Source organism: Rhipicephalus microplus, unplaced genomic scaffold, assembly GCF_043290135.1.
Source record: "Rhipicephalus microplus isolate Deutch F79 unplaced genomic scaffold, USDA_Rmic scaffold_16, whole genome shotgun sequence".
Classification (NCBI taxonomy): Eukaryota; Metazoa; Arthropoda; class Arachnida; order Ixodida; family Ixodidae; genus Rhipicephalus; species Rhipicephalus microplus.
Genome location: NW_027464589.1, coordinates 5,196,942 through 5,213,999, shown reverse-complemented (window position 1 = coordinate 5,213,999; position 17,058 = coordinate 5,196,942). Strand labels below are relative to the sequence as shown.

The 17,058-nt window shown below is 44.7% G+C and overlaps 1 protein-coding gene and 1 long non-coding RNA gene across 4 annotated transcripts in view; one reads left to right on the top strand and one right to left on the bottom strand.

The window, feature by feature from the left end:
* The window catches only part of dachs (unconventional myosin-IXb-like dachs), a 512,416-nt gene that overhangs the window by 13,068 nt on the left and 482,290 nt on the right, over positions 1 to 17,058 (top strand). The gene's annotated exons all lie outside the window — the stretch shown is intronic.
* LOC142784938 (uncharacterized) overlaps positions 1 to 17,058 on the bottom strand; it is a 25,876-nt gene extending 8,818 nt beyond the window's left edge. Inside the window, exon 1 of the long non-coding RNA XR_012888763.1 lies at positions 16,765 to 17,058. This is a non-coding gene — a long non-coding RNA (uncharacterized LOC142784938). The remainder of the gene's footprint in view (positions 1 to 16,764) is intronic.

Sequence of the window (17,058 nt, the reverse complement as noted above, 5' to 3'; positions counted from 1 at the left end):
ATTCTCCCCAGTATCGGCCACAAAGCACGCCGGCGGCAATTGGCAGCTATGGCCTCACAACGGTTTCTCCAAAGGCTGAACAGCCCCGCAACTATTAACAGAGCGGAGAAGCGGCTACACGGAAATCGGCCGTTGGACACGAAAGTTCGCACACCCTGTCCCCGAAAACCAGCATTAACCGCACACCAAAAAAGGTGGGAAACCACACATTCAAATGTCGCATGTCGATTAGTCTCTACCATGACGCAGTTAGGGCAAGTGGAAGTGCGAACCACCTGCCATCGCTGCAACCGATCTCGCGTGGGGAGCAAGCCCCAGCCCAACCTCCAGACTAAGTCTCTGAGATGCCCTGGCAACACTGCGGCAGTTATTTGTTTCCAAGCGCGGTTTATTACAGATTGACAATGCTTGGGCACCAAGGGTCGTAGAAGGGCGGCCATTGTGTCCACCACTTTAGAATTGGCCACCTCTATCTCTGGGCACGTAGCTTCCAAACGTCGGTGAAATGCCAGAAGGGCTCGATACAAAGATGGTAATTCAGTTGATTGGGGACCTTGGTTTATTTGGCTATCTGGCAAGAAGACACGTAGTGATGGCCCCAGATGGTAGCGAGCCAGCGTCTGAGCGGGCATGCCATCATTGCTTAGTATTCGCAATAGAGTGCGGGGGCACAATGTAGAAGCCGTGACGGAAACGTCGGGGAATGCAAAACCGCCTTGATCTCGCGGTTGAGCTAACGCTGGGCACGATAACAATTCTGTGCCACCAGACCGAAAAAATGAACTGATACAGCTTTGCACTTTCCTGCAGACGTGGAGCGGTGGTTTAACAGAATGGCAAAGGTACCAAAATTTTCCTAGGTACACCGTTTGAGTTAAGTACCGGCGTTCCAAGAGGGGGAATTCGAAGTACCTGGCTGCTTTGATATCACTTAGAAGAGTTTGTACAACGGATGACCAGATGCTATCCTGTATACCAAATGCAGTGAAAGTAACTCCGAGTATTGAAATCTCAGGAGACCACTGTAAAGGCAACGTGATGTTAATATGACCGCTGGGGTTGCCAATGAAAAAATACTGGCTTTTAGAAAAGTTTAACCTTGCACCGGAGATAATACCGAAATCATGGAATGTATCAAGAGCATACTGCAGCGACTGTTCATTATGTACATATAGAGTAATATCATCTGCATATGTAGTGACCTTTACTTGAGTGTTACCGGGTAAAAATAAGCCACGAATCTGCGGGTGATGTTCAACGACCCTTAAGAAGGGTTCTAATGCAAGGATAAATAACACTGGGGAGAGGGGACACCCTTGACGGACCCCACGCGTGACTGTAAATGCGTGACTCTCACGGGAATCTAAGTAAAGGGTACTTTCTGAATTAGTGTACATCGCGTAGATGAGGTCAATGAACTTATCCGGGAATCCATATGCGTGTAAAACATTTAGTATGTAGCCATGTTCTATGAAATCAAAAGCTTTCTCTTGATCTAATGAAACCAACAGTCCTTGCGCACATCGGCTAGTGGTGTATTGAATGATGTCACGCGTTAACCACGTATGGGTGTGTATTTCTCGGCCCGGAACAGAGCAGACCTGGTGGGGAGCAATTAATGTTGGAAGAAATGGACTGATTCTGCGCACCGAAATGTTGGCCAAGAGCTTGTAATCTACATTGAGGAGGGTAATAAGGCGCCAATCTTCTGGTCGCGTGGACATTGGGTCTTTCTTGGAAATAGTGTTATACGGCCTTTGTGGAAAGAGGTTGGAAGTGTAATATCTTGGAAACACTTGCGAATGACTCGTGACATAGTTGGACCAATGATAGGCCAGAACTGTACATAAAACTCTGCAGGGAGGCTGTCAGGCCCTGGGGCCGATCCCTTTTTCATTGCGTCTAATGCGCCTTTGATTTCGTCATCGGATGGCGGTGATAGGAGGACGTCATTTGACATGTTGGAATCATGAGGTAAATCTTTTAGCAGAGTATGCGAAGAAACGGGTCTTGGGTAACAGACATTAGCACCAGATCGAGCTATTGACTCAAAGTGTTGAGTGAATTCCTGAAAGTCGTGCATACCCACAGTAGCTGGGGGGATAGAGTTCAGCGAGTGGGCAGGCGAGCCTGGTGGACAAAAAAGTAACACACCACTCCCGGAAGGGCGCGAACAAAAAAAAAACGAGGACGAACGCGTCTGAGGAAACTATCGGAAACATGCAAACGACATTGGGTGGATGGATGGATGGAAGTGGCTCTAGATTTGTGTATGTCCACACTGTTTTATTATCCTCAGTGATTACTTTTTCAATTTGTTTAGCAGCAATATCTCTTTGCCTTTCTGAATGAAAATTTTCCTGTAGTTGCTCATCTTCTCTCCTTCCCACTTTCACTGCTCTTCCAAAACATAGCTTGATACGTTGGTGATCACTACCCAGACTTCCGGAGCCACCTTCATCTATGTGCATTCTCCTGAGCTTATCATACATGTGACATCAGTGCATAATCTATCGTCGACTGCAGCCTTCCTACCTCCCATGTTATTTGCCCCTCACACTTCTCGGTACTGTTGCAAATGATCAAATCAAGCCTTTCACACATATCCATGATCAGTTTGCCTGTCGGGTCGGTATACCCATCTATATCTTCTATGTGCGCATTTATATCTCCTAGTACAATTTTCTCACACTCTCCTCCTAATTCCTCAATGTCCTTTGATATACACTCCACCATTGCCTGGTTTTTCTCTCTGGCCTTTGCTCCCGTCCACAAGTACACCAAACCAAGGAGTGTCATCTGCCCAGCTACTTTTCCTCTTAACTATAAATGTTCCATGCATCCCTGCTTGACTCTTTGCCAACCCATGCTCTTATGTATAAATGCACCAATTCACCCCCCCTTTTGCTGCCTTCTGTTCTATTGCAATATTCCCATACGTAGTCCGGATTGCAGGTTGGTTGCTCCATGTCCCGAAGATGTGTCTCCACAACCCCATATACCATTAGCTCCTCCTGCCTCAACTGCTCTTCTATCTCTTCCCACTTTAACCTCTCTAGTGCGGATAATGCATTCGAGCATCGAACGCGTTATTCGAAGGTCGTAGGTTCGATTCCTGCTCACGGCTGGTTATTTTTTCACCCACTTTTCTTTCTTCTCATTTACATTACATTTGTTCTAATAACTTCCCCTATACATTCCTTAGCATTATTGTTGGTTAGATCTCATTAATATTGTGTCAAAACACGGAAAAATGAGCCCTGAAGTATACACCTCTTTCCCTTATATATAAATATATAGGAATAAAGGAGCACACTTATGAAAATTTGATAGTTGTTTACTCTACGTTTCGGCTGTGGCACGGCCTTCGTCAGGATTATCCTGATCTTGACGAAGGCCGTGAATGCTGACGAAGGCCGTGCCACGGCCGAAACGTAGAGTAAACAACTATCAAATTTTCGTAAGTTCCTAATTCCTAATTATCCTAATTATATTTTCACCCGACCCACAGAATTTCTTTTTTGAATCATATATATATATATATATATATATATATATATATATATATATATATATATATATATATATATATATATATATATATATATATATATATATGTATGTATGTATGTATGTATGACGCTACAAAATGGAGACACGTCGTGGGGTAGCACGGAGCGGTTGATCTCATAGTTCACTGTTGAGACCTTGCGTATAATCTTGTAAGGTCCTTCCATGACGGAACTCAGTTTGCCATTGTTGGGATGCCATGGTGTCTCGCAAAGGACAAAGTCACCGACTTGGAACTCAGTCGGAAGAAATTTTCTATCATAAATGACTTTGTTCTTATTGTGGCAGGCAATAGAATTGGTAACTGCAGTTTTTCGCGCGTCTTCGACAGTTTCTTCTCGTTGTTCCAGTACAGTAGGATGAGATGGAATTCTATACATCAGGAAGGAAGGTGCGTAGCCGGTCACTTCGTGGGGTGTTCTGTTGTATTCGTCAATTATCTCCAGAAGCAGCTTAGTCCAAGACTTGTGTGGTTCGTCATTGATCTTACATTTAAGTCTTATTACGATAGTCTGGTTCGTTCGCTCGTTCATGCCGTTGTATTGTGGATGATGAGATGAGGTGAATAGTTGGTGTATACGATTATGTTTTGAAAAATGCTTGAATTTTCCTGCAGTAAATCCTGTTCGACGATCCGAAAGGAGCTTCCGTGGTTTTCCAGAAAAAAAAATTGTTTTTAAGCATGAAATGTAGGCGTCGCTGTTCTTGCTTTTATGAGCAAACGCCCACACGTAGCGAGTCGCATGATCAATAACGAAGTGTATAAACCTTTTTGACAAGCCATATCCAGAAAATCCTCCAATGATGTCTATTGCAAAGAGGTCGAAGGGCTCTTCAGCTGGAGGCAGTGATTCAAGCGTCCCAAACTTTTTTGCTTTCGTCTTCTTGCATCTCTGGCATGTATCACATTACCTAATGTAAGTGGAAACATCGGTTACCATATGCGGCCAATAATATTGCGGAGACAGGAGTGATAGCGTCTTCATCACTCCGACATGCCCAAAATGTTGATGTGCATTCTTCAGAATAGTTGGGCGTAGTTCATGGGGCACGTATATTTTTCGTAGTCCTTTTCTTTTGGCGATTATGATGTTATTTTTCAATGAATCCGCTCCTTTTGGACGCTCATTGTTGCATCGCTGAAGGTCGTCGTGGGACAGAAGATTAACTATTGGGGCTCTGGAGAGCGTATCTGCATCGACATTACTTGCGCCCTATTGATGTTTGATGTTCACATCATACATTAACAGTTTCAAAGACCCCTGGAAGAGACGACGTTGAGGATTTTTAACATTCTTCAGCCACTGGAGTGCAGAGTGACCTGTTACAACAGTGAATGACTTCCCATCAAGGTAGCAATGCCATTTATCAATGGCATCTACAATGGCAAGACATTCTCTTTCTGTAATAGCATAGTTCACCTCGTGCTTAAGTAGTTTACGGTAATAGTAGGCAACAGAATGTTCTTTGCCTTAGTCATCAGGTTGTTTCAGCACTGCACCGATGCCTTCGCCAGATGCGTCACTGTACACAGTACATGGTCTCGAAGGGTTGTATATGCGAGCACCGTTTCTTCAGTTATCCGCTTCTTCAGGTCACGAAAGGGCTGCTCACATGCTTCTGTCCACACCCACTTGCTGCCTTGGTGGAGTAGTTTTGTGAGTGGAAGAGCGATATCGCTGAAGTGGGGGATGTACTGACGGTAGGTGTTTACAGTGCCCAGAAAACGCTGGAGATCTTTTTCTCGTTTTGGTGTAGGAAATTTGAGTATGGCAGCCACATAACATTGCTTAGGTGTCACTGTTCCTTGTGAAATTTTGTGGCCCAGGTATTCAATGCTGCAGCGTGCAAATTGGAACTTTTTTCGTTTGAGTTTTACGTTCTCGGTTTTGAGAGCTTTCAATAGCGCCTCAAGGTGTCGTATATGATCATGAAATGTCCCTGAGTATACGAGCACATCGTCAAAGTAATTACTAACATTGGTGAGCTGATGTTTCGCTATTATTAATTTCATGGCTCTTTCAAATGTAGCTGGAGTGTTCTTCAGCCCAAACGGCATTACCAACCACTCAAAATGACCATCAGGCGTGACAAATGCAGTTTTCTGAACATCGTCAGGATGCATTTGGACATGCCAGTATCCCGACGTTACGTCCAACATAGTGAAAAACTCTGCCTTTCCCAAGTGGTCAAGAATATCATCTATACGTGGAATTGGTTGAAAGTCGGGTACCGTTATGGCATTGAGTTTCCGGTAGTCAATACATAGACGAGTGCGCCCTTCACCTTTCCTTTCTGCTAAAATGACAGGTGCGGCATAGGGCGATAATGAAGGCCTCACAACACCTTGCTTGAGGAGAGCGTCAACTGGTTTGTTGATCTCCACTTTGTCTGCCTGTGAACATTGGTATGGTGCTCGACGAATAGGGACAGCATTGGTAAATGCGATCCTATGTTTCTCAGTAGTGATGCACCTAATATCTATCTGAGATTTCGAAACTATCTCGTCATACTTGCTTAAAAAAGAGTCGAGCGCCACAGACTCATGCTCTGATAAGTTTTCTGAAGTCAGGGTTCGCATCAGCGGGGCTCGAATGGTTTTTTTTTTCATAGTGATGCGGAAGGTTCATATTCTCACGTGCTTGTGTCACTGACTTGCTTTGCAGAATTACAGAAAGATTGAAGTACGAAGCACTGTCTAGGCCAAGAATATGATTGCGTTCTCATGCCTCGCAGCACATGTGCATAAACTTTTTTTATGACGTTCCCAATTTGTAACTGACTGTTTACACGACCCAAAGTTCGAATGCTTGATGTAACTTGCTGGACCATGATGCTGGAGTCTCTTATCAACTGAAGTTTTAGCCGTTTGTACACATCCTCGCTGATACAAGTAATTGTTGCTCCTGTATCGAGAATTGCATTTACTGGCTTTCCATTGATAAGAGCACTGAAGTTTATTAATGAAACTCTGGGTCGCCCTCCTCGTTTTCCCGTTCAGTATCAATAGCGGACAGATTGCCGCGGCGCGGACATTCGTTGTGCCAGTGAAACTGTCGTGGGAAACAAGCAGCTGAGCAGCATCTACATTCGTTTTGTGGGGCACGCCGTTGAGGAGTTATTGTTGGCTGCTGCGGTCTGCTGAAGAGACGTGGAGCTCTTGATGCGATACTAGCGTTACGAGTAAAGGAAACTCCTCTCACCCGTTTTAAAGATGTCTTGACTTGTTTAGCAGCGGTGAGCCACTCTAATGACGAGTTGAAAGACAGTCCGGCGAGCGCCAGTTCCACATCAGGAGGAACACCATTAGTCCAGAAATGATGTGGCACACTTTCAGGTCAGCCAAGGAACCCAGTCACTTTTTCTTGTCGTAGTAGTCCCTAATGGTCTGCCCTCCTTTCAGTTGGTAGTGAATGAAGAGACGGAAAGCATCTCCGTCAGTCGTAGTAAAGCGGGCTTTCATGTCGCGCTTGATATCATCCCAAGTTGTTTTGCCGTTGCCGAAAATCTCTGTCAGGTACCATTTGAACGCTTCCCCTTCAATCTATTCGCTGAAGTGACTGACCCGATCGTGGTGAGTCCATGACGCCACGGCTGCCTTCATGTCGAAAAGAAGAAGCCACTTGCCGATGGGGACGTCTTCTGGCGTTCCCTTATACTTCTGTACGTTGAGCGGAAGCTTTGGCCTAGCCATGGCACGTTGATGAGGTCGATCCGGCCGACTTGTGTGACGCTACAAAATGGAGACACGTCGTGGTCCAGATGCCATGCGTTTATTCCAATGCTATTCTAATGCATGCGCACTTCCTCTTCATCGGCTTCTCCTGTCACACGTCACGCCCCACTCACAATATCCATACGGCCGCCTACGTTTTATTTTTCGTCCGACTACGTTGGACTTGAAGTAGTTTTGAGACCTCATACTGTCGAAAAGGCGACATTTACAGTGCACATTTCTACAGAGACACGCTAATTGTTCGGAGCAAAGCTACCCAGCATTTTTTTTTTAGGAGAAAGGGGGGGGGGGGGGGGATTGTGTGCATCAGAACGACTAACTTCGGCAATTGGGGGTTGCTTTTAGGTATACCCCTAAAAAGTTAAATTATGAAAGTATTTCGTGGTGTTGGGGGTTCAGATTCCTTTCCTCTCCCCTATCTACTTACGGCCTCCTGGTTCTGCGTGCGTTTGACACGGTATTTTTTTTATCTAACAGGTTTCTGAGCGCATCTAACTTCCAATTAATCCGCTCAGTAATTCTGAATATTGTAGACGCCTAACCAACAAAAAGAAAACAGTTAAGACAGAAGAAATCTGAATAACACATACCCTTTCTGTTTCTTCTGTGTCTTATTTCCTCTAGCAGTGGTTCGTCGTCCATTAATTATAAGTATTACTTTTACTGCAAGTCAGCGGACTCCGAAAACAAGTCTTTGTATAATAAATAATGTTTACACGTAAATAGGACCATTATTATGATGTAGTGCAACTCACTTGTGTTAAGCTCCGAATTATGATGATCTTTCACATCTCTGAAGCCATGTTTTCTTTAATCAACGCATTAGCAGCTGTTTTAGACGATGCGCTCCAACCGATGTTCACAATACAAAAGTAATGTGAAGCACATTTACCTTCAGGTAACGTGTGTAATAATGCAAAGGCTATATATAAAGCATGACTGTGCCCATCATATTTTTTTCTCATCGTTTTCATACCTGCAGTAACCAATTTAACGGTTTAACCGCAATAAAATAGATAATTTTCGATCTCTCACGAGGGTTTTATGCAGCTCGTGTTCAGTAGGTTGGCGTGTCCTGCTTCAAAGATTATGACATCAAGTGTTAGACATGAATGATGGGCATGTACGAAGAAATCTGCATCAAAAAAGGGCGCCAGAGGAGCCGAAGCGCATAGCAGTTCCTGCACGTGGCGGGTGGCTTTTTCAGTACTATTTGACTGCAGCGCCGCCGCTACTTGGCAACACGGAAGAGAACGGGCGGCGAGGCGTGGTCTCGCCACTCAACACTTCTAGTACACTCTAGCTCGGGGCCGAGGCAAAGCGCCATCAGCTCCTTTACCTGCTGCTTGAGCTCGGTCCGCCCTTCCCGTGTTCGGCTCTAGCTGTTTAACAGCTAACTGTGTGCCCCAAACTTCTTTAAAACAGTTGCCTACCCCATTCACATGGTCAACGTCACTGCAACGTTACCCGTGTTCCACACCTACAGTACTCGCAACGCTAATTATTGATTAGGAGAAAAAAAATAATAATGGTGCTCACAAACACAATGAAATGAAGGAAAACTCATCTCTCGTTGCGCGCTGCCCCTGCACCAACCGACCTTGCACGACCTTCAATGTTGTCGGTCGCTAGGGTCACTTGTGGAGGACTGTGCAACAACGCAACACTTTGCATAACCTCCGAAATGGTGATGTACAGTTGCAGGTCTCGAACAACTCTCGACTGACGCGCCCCTATGGGCCGCAGGTGAAAAACGCTTAGATGGAACAAAACGACGACATAGAAACAAGTAGTACACGAAGGACTTATCTCTGTGTCGTCGTTTTGTTCTCGCGCTGTAACTATCGTCATGCCATACCAACTAGCCCAAGCTGCCACACTTCTTAGCTGGTACCATAGAGTTTAGGAAACTCCATGGCTGGTACCATGGAGTTTTTTAAAATTAACTATGGCGGGTACCGTCCGCCACCGTGATGATGGATGGATGAATGTGGCTATACGCTTTAGATCATATATTTATCTTTTTTTTTCCTTTTAGTAGTGAGGTTGAGGACTGGTACTTTGCAGTGAAGGGTTTAATTTTCACTCGTATCTTGACTTAAGCCACAAATCACATAGCCTCCTTCTAGTTAATTTTACCCGCTTAAAGCATATTTTGCCTTCCCTGTCCCCAAAACCCAGTGCTTTGAAAAACTCTGCGCCATCATCCTCAACTATAGGCTGAAGCCCGTTACAGAACATTATCAAGTGTTCGGCAGTTTCCTCCTCCTCTCTACACGCACTGCATACCGTGTCTACCCCTTCGTATTTGGCCCGAGATGTCTTGGTTCGCAATACTCCCGTCCTGGCCTCAAACAGTAGAGAACTACCCCGAGTCTTATCATAGATGTTTTCCTTGGCAATTTCCTGCGTAAAGGTTCGATAGATCTCTAGTGCGGACTTCTTAATCATCTCAATTCTCCACATGTCAGTCTCCGTTTCCTTCACTTTCTTCTTAACCGATAGTTCTTTTTGGTTTGGCCACCTGCTGTTTTCTAAGTATTTATCAGTCAATTTCCTGGTTCGCTTCCGCCATTTTGTATCGAAATTCTTCATGTACAAGCAGCTGAAAACCTCCCTAGCCCATCGCTCCTCCCCCATTTCTCTCAATCACTTCTCAAATTTCGCCTTGCTGCTAGCTTCCCTGCCCTCAAATGATGTCCATCCCATATCACCTTGTACTCCCTGATTTGGTGTACTCCTGTGAACTTCTAAGGCAAGCCTACCTATTCCACGTTGCTTAATTTCTAGTCTTGTTCGAACTTCTGATCTCATGCACAAGACTGCATTGCCGAACGTCAGACCAGGAACCATGACACCTTTCCAAATTACTGTCACAACATCATACCTATTGTAATTCCACAGTGCCCTGTTTTTCATTACCGCTGCATTCCTGTTACCTTTAGTTCTCACGTATATTTCGTGTTCCCTTATGTACTCGGCCCCACTGCTTATCCATACGCCCAGATATTTGTATTTATCTGTTATCTCTAGCGTGACCTCCTGTATTCTAAGCTCACTACTTCCATTGTCATTAAAAATCATGACTGCTGATTTTTCCGTACTGAATCAGAAATCTAATCTATCTCCCTCATTACCGCAGATGTGCATCAATCTCTGCAAATCTTCCTTGTTGTCGGCCCTTAGCACTATATAATCTGTGTACATCAATTCTGGTAGTGCCTGTTCAAAGCAATCCCCATCGCAGCGCTGTCTAGTGTATACCAAGTTTGGCGGCCATGCCGGTGTTTGGGTTTCTGCGGCAGTGTAAGCAGCGTGTACACTCAGGTCACGAAGTATTTCCATCCTTCGCAGTAAACTGAATGAACACACCAACGCTTCGGAAGTGAAAGGCGATAGCAAGTAGTCGCTAAGCTGTCAGCTCCAAAATGGCTAAAATGGCACGCATCAGCGGTCCTCGAGGCGCTCCCGCAGTGCTCGACGGTGGACATACGAGGGGACCCGTGGAATTCCAACGCAGTTCTTAAGCAGCGCATGCAAATTGTTAGTTGGGTCATATGCTTTGTAGTATTTCACATACTGTGAATACTTTTCAAGACTGATCCCATAATTTTTCTTTTTCTCTCAAGGTGCATTCTCAGATCTTTTCTTCTGCCTTTTATGTGCAAACCACTGCTGCTTATGGCTTGCAAAGCAAGCTGGCAGTAAGAAATAAATAAATAACATTGTGGGGCTCAGGGAATAAGTCAGGGGAGCTCTCGAAGCAACACGTGGAGCGTTGATGAAGACTAGAAACCCAACTGCACATCAAGTGCACGCATCATTGAACCACCCTTTGATTTAGGGTGGGGGTGGAGGGGTGACTGAAGGTAACTCTAATTTTTAACAGACCATCTGGTTATCTGGTTCAGCTTGGCACACTGCAAAACAAAGGTCGTTGAGTGGAACGCCTTGTCCACGCGTATCGATTCATGCATCCGCAGTGGCCTCTATAGTCGTTGTGCAGGTTAAGAAGCAGATGTACGAGGGTTGAGCTCAAAGTTCGGTGCAAGCATGAGAAAATTGAGCCTGTTGCTTTCTGGAAGCATGGTATGGCGTTTTGGGAGCCGCCTCTAGTGCTATACGAAAGCGCGCCCGTTTGTGTTTACATTGTTGCCTTTAGTGTCTTGGCGAGTTCTTGAGAAGCATTACGACAAATGCACGTGTCCGTGTAATAGCTTGGCTTTAATGATTGTTGGACGATTAATCACGACACCCTGGCTGCCAAGAAAAAAATGTGTGGCTGTCATAACGTCACCCTAGTTATCATTACAAATTTAAGAAGTGTGAAAAAACTTGCTTTCCACGAAACGCCACAGGCGCGTACCTGCGCCAAAGAACGTTTATACCTTGCAGACGTTTCATTTATATAGTTTGGAAAGTAGTTTTCTGACATTCTCGAAAGAGCTCACACTTCGAAGATTTCGCTAGCTGAATACACAATAAATCATGTCCTCTTGCATAGGAAAATGAGAGATATTATAGTAGAACTTCTGGCCGAACATTTCTTTATAAATCGTCAGCTACGACATTGCTTCTTTTATGTGCATATGATAAAGTATACCAGTACCAAAGCACAATACTGAGCTTGTGTGTCGATGAAGAAATCACAACAAGTGGACGACACATTACATATATTATATTGGAGAAGCCGTGCGACAGAATGGAAGCGCCCGTCCTTTCTATCTGTCGCTTACTTGTCTCTGCATCTGGGTTTTTCGCGATACACGACCGAAGAGAAATTATTTCAAAGTATCATGCACTCCTCAGGCCTCAGTTGCCAGTCTTTTGAGCATCTGATAGTCGTTCGCACTGCAAAACAGAAACAGCAAGGTCACTTCGGCCACTGTCACGTGTCTTTCATTCACTATAACCTCTTGCGTTGTTTATGTTGCTTTCTGAAACAAACACCGACATGCACATCCGTCGCAACAGCATTCGCAAAGCATTGTCTCTTACCATGTATAGTTCTGCTTTACTCTACGCCCTGCATCATTTCTTCCTAACAGGCGGATTGTTTAACAGTCAAAGAAAAAGGGCTTTTGAATGAACCAAATCCGAAAAATGGGATTCAATTCATTACTTTCCGCGGTTATTTCCGAGCTACAGCACTTGGTTTTAAACACAGGAGTGTTTGGGATGCCATATGTGATTGGCTACGCGAGACGAAACAAATTGAATTGTAAGGTTATGTAAGTGAAACTTATTCTTCAACTACATTACACTTTTTTTTTTGTGAATTAAGCTAATTAGTTATATACAAAATGATCTATTTTTAAAGATTTTGAGATTTATAAACAAAATCATTTATTTAACAAGGCACCTCTCATTTCATGGCCGATCCCCCATGGTGCCTTGCGCGTTTATTAAGGACAGACCAATCAACTGTCGTAGTAGCTTTACCCTATCGAGTGCGCATATGCTGCTGGGTGGCTACTTGTGTTTACGTTAAAATGCTATGTAATTCAGTTCGCCCCCTCACTGATAGACCCATCAACTCAGGAAAGCACTAATTGACCTCGCATTGTTTTCCTCAAAACTGCGAATGGTACACGGCGAGGTAGCAATTATTAAGGTTCATTAAAACGTCCCATCAGTCTTGATTTGAAATAAAATTTCTCGCATGTGTTTCTTTTCTCACCAGCTCTATGGCAGCAAGAACATCACGCAAGATCATTGCACCTGCAAAGGGTGTTTCAGACCAATTCAAGCATGCATCTGCAGAATTTGAGAAACACTTTTTACGTTCCACAGCTGTGATTCACTTATTTCGCTGCCAAATAAAGCAGGAACAAGTCGAAAAACTTTGAAACTTCGTTTCCGCAGGACACGGCAACGTTTATAGATACTTTTTAAGTTTCGGAACTCCCCGCTTCGCCTACAAGGAGCAGGCGGCCGGCTGCAGTTCTCGCCACAGCGGCGCTGCAGTCGAACTTTGCGAGCATGGAATCAAAGTCTGGCAGCTCGTATTTAAATGACAAACAAATAATAAATATAGCCGCAAGAGTCGAGGAAGAAGTAGGCGAAATACCAGGCAAGGACTGGGAGTATAGTGAGCTGTTACATCTAATGACGAAGGAGATAGGGAAAGAGAAGAAAACTGTTTGCTGGAAAGGAAAAAGGAAGCCAAAAAGTTGGTTGAACAAGGAAATCCGGGAGGCGATCGAGAAGCGACGCGAAGCATCACGGGAGCATAGAAAGGCAAAAAAGGAGAAGCGGCCGCAGGACGAAGTCAAAAAAATATGGGAAATATATTTAGAGAAAAAATCCCATGTACAGAAATTGGTAGAGGCAAAAATTAAAGGTGAAAGTGAACGCTGGATGACAGAGATACACGAAAAAAAGGAGGCCGCGCCTAGGATTTTTTGGAGCCACATAAAGGCGCTAGGTAGGAAGTCTGTCACAACGCAACAACATATTCTAGATGAAGGAGGAAATCAATTGGAAGGGTACGAAGCGCTAGGTTACATCCAAAAGGTAACAGCCGATTCGTTTCAAAAGAGCGTCCAGGGGACCTCCCCGGTGAGTAAAAGTGTGGCGGAGAAAGCAACAGAGGAAGAGCTAGTACTAGATAATTTCAACTGGAAAAAGGCCGAAGGAAAAATTCCAAAGCGCACTGCCGCGGGTTTAGATGGGATTCCCGTTAGCCTCATTAACGAACTAGGACATAACACTAAAGAAGCATTGTTAAAAGCAGTAGAAAAAAGCTTAAAGGACGGACAAATACCGGACAGTTGGCGACAAAGTAGAATGAACTTAATCTATAAAGGCAAGGGAGAAAAGGACAAGATTCGCTCGTATAGACCACTAACCATTACATCGGTACTATACAGGTTGGCGATGCAAGCAGTAAAAATGAAAATAGAAACATGGGCCGAACATAACGATATTTTGGGAGAACTTCAGAACGGATTTCGAGTCGACAGGCGGTTAGACGATAACCTGTTTGTTCTCAGTCAGTGTATAGAAATATCTAAAATAGAGAATAGGCCCTTGTACGTGGCTTTTCTAGACATCACTGGGGCATACGACAACGTTAATCAGGAAATTTTGTGGGATATATTGAAAGGAATGGGCATGGGCGACGACTGTATACAGCTTTTGAGGGAGATATACCGAGAAAATACAGTTTGCATAGAGTGGGAAGGAATGCGTAGCAAAGAGAACGTTGAGGTTAGCAGGGGTCTGAGACAGGGATGTCCTTTGTCCCCGCTGTTATTCATGCTGTACATGGTGAGTATGGAAAAAGCGCTAGAAGGTAGCAACATTGGTTTTAATCTGTCACACAAACAGGGCGGCATGATGATTGAGCAGAAGCTTCCAGGTTTATTTTATGCGGACGATATCGTCTTATTTGCGGACAGTCGAGATGATATACAGCAGCTGGCGAATATATGCGGAAGGGAAGGTGAAGCTCTTGGACTAGGATTCAGTGTAACGAAGTGTGGATTGATGGTATTCAATGATCCCTGTGATCAGACGGTGTCCATACAAGGCCAAGAAATACCGAGGGTAAGTGAATACAAGTACCTTAGAGTATGGGTAAATGAGAGTGATAGATACATGGAGGTACAGGAAAAAGCCTCGGCAGCAAAAGGAAAGAGGAATGCGGCAATAATGAAGCACAGAGCGTTGTGGGGATACAATAGGTATGAGGTGCTTCGAGGTCTGTGGAAGGGTGTAATGGTTCCAGGGCTTACTTTTGGGAACTCAGTGGTGTGCATGAGGGCAGAGGTGCAATCGGGAATGGATGTAAATCAAAGGACTGTGGGACGCCTCGCGTTGGGTGCTCACGGGAAGACGACAAACGAGGCTGTAAAGGGCGATATGGGGTGGGCAGGTTTTGAGGCGAGGGAAGCGCGGAGCAAAATAAGGTTCGAAGAAAGGCTAAGAAATATGAAGGAGAGTAGATGGGCAGAGAAGGTGTTCCGTTATTTGTATAGGAAGAGCGTGGACACACAGTGGAGAAAAAGAACTAGAAGACTCACTAGTAAATATACGGCTGGTATTGTGAGCCATATGTCAACAAGGAGCGTTAAGGGAAAAGTCAGGGAGGCGGAGAGGATTTACTGGATGGCAGCTATGGAAAAAAAACCGGCTTTGAGTAACTACCGAAAGGGCAAAAATGAAATAAGGAGGGAGGCATTTTACGATAATTCAAGGGGAAGCGCTTTACTGTTTGAAGCGAGATCGGGCTGCCTTAGAACGCGTAGTTATAAAGCAAGATTCAGTAAAGAAGAAGAACAATGCACATGCTGCGGGAAAGATAAGGAAACGGCGGAGCATGTTCTGATTGAATGTGGAGATATCCACTCAGGTGTACGTTTGGGCACGAGCCTACAGGAAGCCTTGGGTTTTAGGGACAACAATGGAAAGCTGAACACACCCGCGATTGAAATAAGTAAGAGACGGTTAGAGTATTGGTGGCAGAAAATTAGAGAGAAAGGACAAAAATAAATATGGGAAAAATAAAATATGGACAGTGTGCCGTAAATGGCAGAGAACTTAAGCTGAAAATTTACCTTTTTTTTCCATTAAGATAGAATTTATCGAAGTAGACGCATTAGGCCAACATAAAAAAAAAAAGAAAAAAGTTTTTTTTTTTTTTTTGTCGAGCCTGGTGGCATACTTGTCACCACCCCGTTATAAAGGGGACGCTCATAGCATCCATCCATCCATCCATGCGCCACGCAAACGAGAGTCGTCTGCTACTGCTAGGCGCGTTGTGCAGCATTTACACGACGATTTTATGTTAAAAAAGAGCCCTACAGCGCAACTCCTTGTTTCAGGCACGAGGAGTATAATTTCGGGCCTAGATACGTGAGTTACGTCTTTCCGGGACCTCGGTAAAAACAGTAGCTCGCGCAAGCATAGTGCCAGGCGTGCACTTGTCGATTAAAGAGCCATCTCGCTGCCCTGTAATTTCTTGTTTCATGCCCCTGACACACGGGCACCCTGAAGTCCTTTAGACAAGGGGACATCTTTCGGAAAGGCGTTCGGGCGCAGTGACACACGACAAAGGAGTAACTCCTTTCCGACCAAGATCCTTTTCGCAAAAGCAGATCCCGCATCTACTTTTCTGGCAGGAAGGAAGTACTCTCGCATACAGTGTGTATAATTTATCAATAGAAGAAAACGTGTCGCAACACTGCAGTGCCCTCTCAGTATTTTTTTGCGCTGAAAAAATGTTTTCATTTTCAGCAGCAGTGCGATTTGTTGAAAAGTGAAGGCCTATAGTCTGTCCATACTCTCAAACGCCTGCATTACGTCACTAGCGCGATCATGTTAGGATTGGCAGCGGCAGTTGCTGTGTCGGCGACGTAGTATCTTGTCTCACTCGAAAACACTGCTTAAAGTGGCCGTCGCCTAATAACGACAATGTGTCTTCGAACCAGCGTTCGTTCCACACATAGGCCCACCTTTCGCGGTTGATGGCTCGGGGGGACAGTGCGGAAGCAGTCGAAATGAAGCTCTTTATGATGAGTCTTTGTTTGGGGCTCATCACTCTAGCCTTCGCAGCGTTTTAGCTCATCTTCGATGGAGCCGAGGGCGACAAGAGTAAGGCCCACCTCAACTGTTGCTTTATCTCTGTCTCGGCGCTGAGACATCGCAGGACCACGATGAAACACGGCACGCCGTCACTGACCCAGCTGGACGCAGCCATGTAAAAAGCACGACAAAAAACAAAAACAGCAAAACACCGACTGTTCATA